Source organism: Enhydra lutris, unplaced genomic scaffold (assembly GCF_002288905.1).
Source record: "Enhydra lutris kenyoni isolate GAN:26980312 unplaced genomic scaffold, ASM228890v2 scaffoldscaffold81, whole genome shotgun sequence".
In the NCBI taxonomy this organism is placed as follows: Eukaryota; Metazoa; Chordata; class Mammalia; order Carnivora; family Mustelidae; genus Enhydra; species Enhydra lutris.
In genome coordinates this window covers 4,535,603-4,541,919 of record NW_019154165.1, presented here as the reverse complement: position 1 = coordinate 4,541,919, position 6,317 = coordinate 4,535,603, and the positions used below count along the sequence as shown (strand labels likewise).

Below are 6,317 nucleotides of genomic sequence, written 5' to 3'. Positions count from 1 at the left end.
GCAATCAGACAACAAAAGGAAATTAAAGGCATCCAAATTGGCAAAGAAGAAGTCAAACTATCACTCTTCGCAGATGATATGATACTATATGTGGAAAACCCAAAAGACTCCACTCCAAAACTGCTAGAACTTGTACAGGAATTCAGTAAAGTGTCAGGATATAAAATCAATGCCCAGAAATCAGTTGCATTTCTCTACACCAACAACAAGACAGAAGAAAGAGAAATTAAGGAGTCAATCCCATTTACAATTGCACCCAAAACTATAAGATACCTAGGAATAAACCTAACCAAAGAGACTAAGAATCTATACACAGAAAACTATAAAGTACTCATGAAAGAAATTGAGGAAGACACAAAGAAATGGAAAAATGTTCCATGCTCCTGGATTGGAAGAATAAATATTGTGAAAATGTCTATGCTACCTAAAGCAATCTACACATTTAATGCAATTCCTATCAAAGTATCATCCATTTTTTTTCAAAGAAATGGAACAAATAATCCTAAAATTTATATGGAACCAGAAAAGACCTCGAATAACCAAAGGAATATTGAAAAAGAAAGCCAAAGTCGGTGGCATCACAATTCCGGACTTCAAGCTCTATTACAAAGCTGTCATCATCAAGACAGCATGGTACTGGCACAAAAACAGACACATAGATCAATGGAACAGAATAGAGAGCCCAGAAATAGACCCTCAACTCTACGGCTAACTAATCTTCGACAAAGCAGGAAAGAATGTCCAATGGAAAAAAGACAGCCTCTTCAATAAATGGTGTTGGGAAAATTGGACAGCCACATGCAGAAAAATGAAATTGGATCATTTCCTTACACCACACACGAAAATAGACTCAAAATGGATGAAGGACCTCGATGTGAGAAAGGAATCCTTCAAAATCCTTGAGGAGAACACAGGCAGCAACCTCTTCGACCTCAGCCACAGCAGCATCTTCCTAGGAACATCGCCAAAGGCAAGAGAAGCAAGGGCAAAAATGAACTATTGGGATTTCATCAAGATCAAAAGCTTTTGCACAGTAAAGGAAACAGTTAACAAAACCAAAAGACAACTGACAGAATGGGAGAAGATATTTGCAAATGACATATCAGATAAAGGGCTAGTGTCCAAAATCTATAAAGAACTTAGCAAACTCAACACCCAAAGAACAAAGAATCCAGTCAAGAAATGGGCAGAAGACATGAACAGACATTTCTGCAAAGAAGACATCCAGATGGCCAACAGACACATGAAAAAGGGCTCCATATCACTCGGCATCAGGGAAATCCAAATCAAAACCACAATGAGATATCACCTCACACCAGTCAGAATGGCTAAAATTAACAAGTCAGGAAATGACAGATGCTGGCGAGGATGCGGAGAAAGGGGAACCCTCCTACACTGTTGGTGGGAATGCAAGCTGGTGCAACCCCTCTGGAAAATAGCATGGAGGTTCCTCAAAATGTTGAAAATAGAACTACCCTATGACCCAGCAATTGCACTGCTGGGTATTTACCCTAAAGATACAAACGTAGTGATCCGAAGCAGCATGTGCACCCGAATGTTTATAGCAGCAATGTCTACAATAGCCAAACTATGGAAAGAACCTAGATGTCCATCACCAGATGAATGGATAAAGAAGAAGTGGTATATATACACAATGGAATACTATGCAGCCATCAAAAGAAATGAAATCTTGCATTTGCAACAACGTGGATGGAACTAGAGGGTATCATGCTTAGCGAAATAAGTCAATCAGAGAAAGGCAACTATCATATGATCTCCCTGATATGAGGGAGAGGAGATGCAACATGGGGGGTTAAGGGGGTAGGAGAAGAGTCGATGAAACAAGATGGGATTGGGAGGGAGACAAACCATAAGTGACTCTTAATCTCACAAAATAACCTGAGGGTTAATGGGGGGAGGGTGGTGGGGAGGGGGGGGTGGGGTTATGGACATTGGGGAGGGTATGTGCTATGGTGAGTGCTGTTAAGTGTGTAAACCTGGCGATTCACAGACCTGTACCCCTGGAGATAAAAATATATGTTTATAAAAAATAAAATTAAAAAAAAAAAGAATCAGTCCAGTTTCATTTCTCAGCATGTAAGTTGTCTGATTTTGCAAAGTATGCAAATATATATAGTCCTGTGGGATTTGAGTATAAACCCCATTGACCACCATATCTGGTGTTATAGAGTTGTTCCCTGGGAAGGCGGCCACAAAAATCAGGGTACAAGGTGAGTTTAGAAGTTTCTTTTCAGAAGATACCAGGGGTCTTAATTGAGGCAGAAAGGTTAATAAAAGATGGAATCTACCAGCCACTTTCCCAGGAAAGAGTCCTGCAGGAGGGACCTGGATATGCCAATCCAGTATCCTGCCTTTTAGGCAAAAGCTGCAAATTCAGAAAATAGGCATTTTTCATAGAAAGAGCAGGTGTGTATTTCAGTCTGCTATTTGTGCTGTGCCTAGGGGAAATTAGGTGGTCATAGAATGCTTCTCCATCTGTTAAACTCTGAAGGAACATGTGAGCAGAAGCCTTATTCATCAGCGAGCATGAGATCAAGGGACATCTATTGGGTGATGTACACAAAAATCAAAGTACCAGATATAAAAACAAAGGCATGTGTGCAAGTTCCCCTCCAGGTGAAAACAGAAGACGAATTGTATAGCAATAAATGCATATATCAAGAAAAAAAAGATCTCAAATAAACAATTTAACTTTATTCCTCAAGAACTAGAAAAAGAAGAAATTTAGCACAGAGCTAGCAGACACAAGAAAATAGTAAAGTGCAGAAGTAAATGAAATAGAAACAGAAAATTAATAAAGATCAATAGAAGTAAGAGTTGTGTTTTTTGAAAAGATAAACAAAATTTAAAAACTTTTAGCTTGACTAAGGAAAGAGAATATGTAAACATATAAAAACAGAAAAGAAAGATGAAATTACACCTGATATCACAGAAATATAAAGAATCATAGTTACTTTGAATAATTATATACTTACAAAATAAAAAAAACCTAGAAGAAATAGATAGTTCTTAGGACATTCAACCTATCAAAAATGAGCCATGAAATTGAAACTCTGAACAGATGAATGAAATGCGAGGTATATTGAATCACTAATCATAAATTTCCCATCAGGGAAAATACCAAGGCAAAGTGGTTTCCATGGTCACAAATGCACCAAAAAATAACAAAATAGCTAGGAATAAACGTAACAAAAATGGTAAAAGCCCTGTGCTCTGAAAACTGTAATATATTCATTAAAGGAATTGAAGATGAAACAAACAAATGAAAATCTATACCATGCTCATGGATTGGAAGAATTACTATTGTTAAAATGTCCATATTACACAAAGCAATCTGATCCAATACAACCTCTGTCAAAATACCAACAACATTTTTCATAATACTAGAACAAATAATACTAAATTTCTATGGAACCACAAATGACCCTGAATAGCCAAAGAAATCTTGAGAAAGAAAAATAAGGATGGAGATATCAATACAAGATTTCAAAATATATTATGAATGTGTATTAATCAAAACAGTATGGTAAAATTCTAAAGAAGATGGAAGAGTAGGAGGATGCTAAACTCACCGTGTCCAATGAATACAACTAGATAACACCAATGTCAGTGTAAATAACCCAGAAAATGACCCAAAGACTGGCAAAATAGACTCTCTACAGCTAAATGTAGAGAAGAGGCCACATTAGCCGGCTGGGTGCAGACTGTTAGTCTAACAGAAGACTCTACCCACCAACAAAATCTTCTCAGATGACAGCACAGAAAAAGTGCCTAATAATTCAGTGGTATTGTGTTTCTGGCAATGGCTGGTCTGACTTAACTCAAGCACAAGGTGGCCCCAGACTGAGCCACGAAATACAGAGGGACCAAACCCTGCTCACAGGGCAAATATTACAGAAAATTGGACTAAAGTCAAAAGCTGTTCAGCTAGGGGCACCTGGGTGGCTCAGTGGGTTAAAGCCTCTGCTTTCATCTCAGGTCATGATCCCAGGGTCCTGGGATCGAGCCCTGTGTCTGACTCTTTGCTCAGCAGGGAGCCTGCTTCCTCCCCTCTCTCTGCCTGCCTCTCTGCCTACTTGTGATCTCTGTCTGTCAAATAAATAAATCAATAAAATCTTTAAAAAAAAAAGCTGTTCAGCTACAAAAGCAGGGCACATGCAACACATGGAAGACATTCCTTAAGAGCCAGGTTCTGGTGAACAGGGGACAGTGCACTGCAGGGCACTACGGGAACTGTTCATCATAAAGCCACTACTCTATTGAGAGCAGGAGACACAGCTGACTCCTGTCATGCAGAAACAGACACAGAGAGTTACACAAAATGAGGAGACAGAGGACTATGTCCCACGTAAGGAGAGCAGGGCAACATCACAGCAAGCGACCCAAGTAAAAGGGAGATAAATAATATGCCTGATATAGAATTTAAAGTAATTGTCATGAAGATACTTACTGGACTTGAGAAAAGAGTGGAGGACCAGAGTGAGACCCTAAATGAAGAGATAGAAAACAAAGAACTGATAAGAGATGAGGAACTCAATAACTGACATTAAAATACACCAGATGGAATAGATTGTAGTTTAGAGAAGAAGAGTGGATCAGCAACATGGAGGGCAGACTGATGGAAAGTAATGAAGCTGAACAAGGGAGAGAAAAAAATTTAAATGAAAATACACTTCAGAAACTCAAGGTCAACATTGAGCATAATATTTGCATTATAAGAATCTCAGAAGAAGAGAGAGAAAAGGGGGAAAAAACACATATTTAAAGAAATAATAGCTAAAAACTTCCTATATCCAGGGAAGGAAACAAGTCCAGATCCAGGAGACACAGACATCCCCCAGCAAAATAAACCAAATGAGGTCCACACCAAAAGATATAGTAATAAAAATGGCAAAACCTCATGATAAAGAGGGGATTTTGAAAGCAACACATGAAAAGAAAGCAGTTACATATAAAGGAAACCCTATAAGGGTACAACATGACTTTTCAGGAGAAACTTTAGAGCTAGAAGTTTGAATCACAATATATTCAAAGTGCTGAAAGAAAAAAAAAACTTGGAACCAAAAAAGACATTATCAAGGAAGGCTACCATTCCAAATAAAAGGAGCAATAAAGAGTTTCTAAAGGAAATGTTAAAGAAGTTCATGACCACCAGCACCCCTATCAGAAATGTTCAGAGGCTTATTTGGGTGGAAAGAAAAGACCATATGCTGGGATAAGAAAAGTAGGAAGCAGCCCCTTCCACACTATCACGCCGAGCTAGTACCCATGCCTGGAATCCCGTGGCAACCTCAGCTGCACCTGCCACTTGCCACTGCCTCTGGACCATGGACCCTCGCAAAGTGAGCGAGCTTCAGGCTTTCATGAAAATGTGTAAGCAGGATCCGAGCGTTCTGCACACTGAGGAAATGCGTTTCCTGCAGGAGTGGGTGGAGAGCATGGGGGGTAAAATACCACCTGCCACTCATAAAACTAAATCAGAAGACAGTATCAAGGAAGAAAAACCAGATAGTAAGAAGGCGGAGGAAAACATAAAGACAGATGAACCATCAAGTGAGGAGAGTGATCTAGAAATTGACAATGAAGGTGTGATTGAACCAGATACCAATGCCCCTCAGGAAATGGGAGATGAAAATGTAGAGATAACCGAGGAAATGATGGATCAGGCAAATGATAAAAAAGTGGCTGCCATTGATGCCCTAAATGATGGTGAACTACAGAAAGCCATTGACTTGTTCACAGATGCCATCAAACTAAATCCTCGCTTGGCCATTCTGTATGCCAAGAGAGCCAGTATCTTCATCAAATTACAGAAGCCAAATGCTGCCATTCGAGACTGTGACAGAGCTATTGAAATAAATCCTGATTCAGCTCAGCCTTATAAGCGGCTCAGGAAAGCACATAGACTTCTGGGCCATTGGGAAGAAGCAGCACATGATCTTGCCCTTGCTTGTAAACTGGATTATGATGAAGATGCTAGTGCAATGCTGAAAGAAGTTCAACCGAGGGCCCAGAAAATTGCTGAACATCGGAGAAAATACGAGCGAAAATGTGAAGAGCGAGAGATCAAAGAAAGAATAGAAAGGGTTAAGAAGGCTCAGGAAAGGGGTGCCTGGGTGGCTCAGTGGATTAAGCCTCTGCCTCCAGCTCAGGTCATGATCTCAGGGTCCTGGGATCAAGCCCCACATCAGGCTCTCCACTCAGCGGGGAGCCTGCTTCCCCCTTTCTCTCTGCCTGCTGCTCTGCCTAGTCGTGATCTCTCTCTCTCTCTCTCTGCATCAAATAAATAAAATCTT

At 39.9% G+C, this 6,317-nt stretch overlaps 1 pseudogene; it reads left to right on the top strand.

The window, feature by feature from the left end:
- The first annotated feature begins 5,262 nt into the window (after positions 1-5,262).
- The window catches only part of LOC111161033, a 1,668-nt pseudogene continuing 613 nt past the window's right edge, over positions 5,263-6,317 (top strand).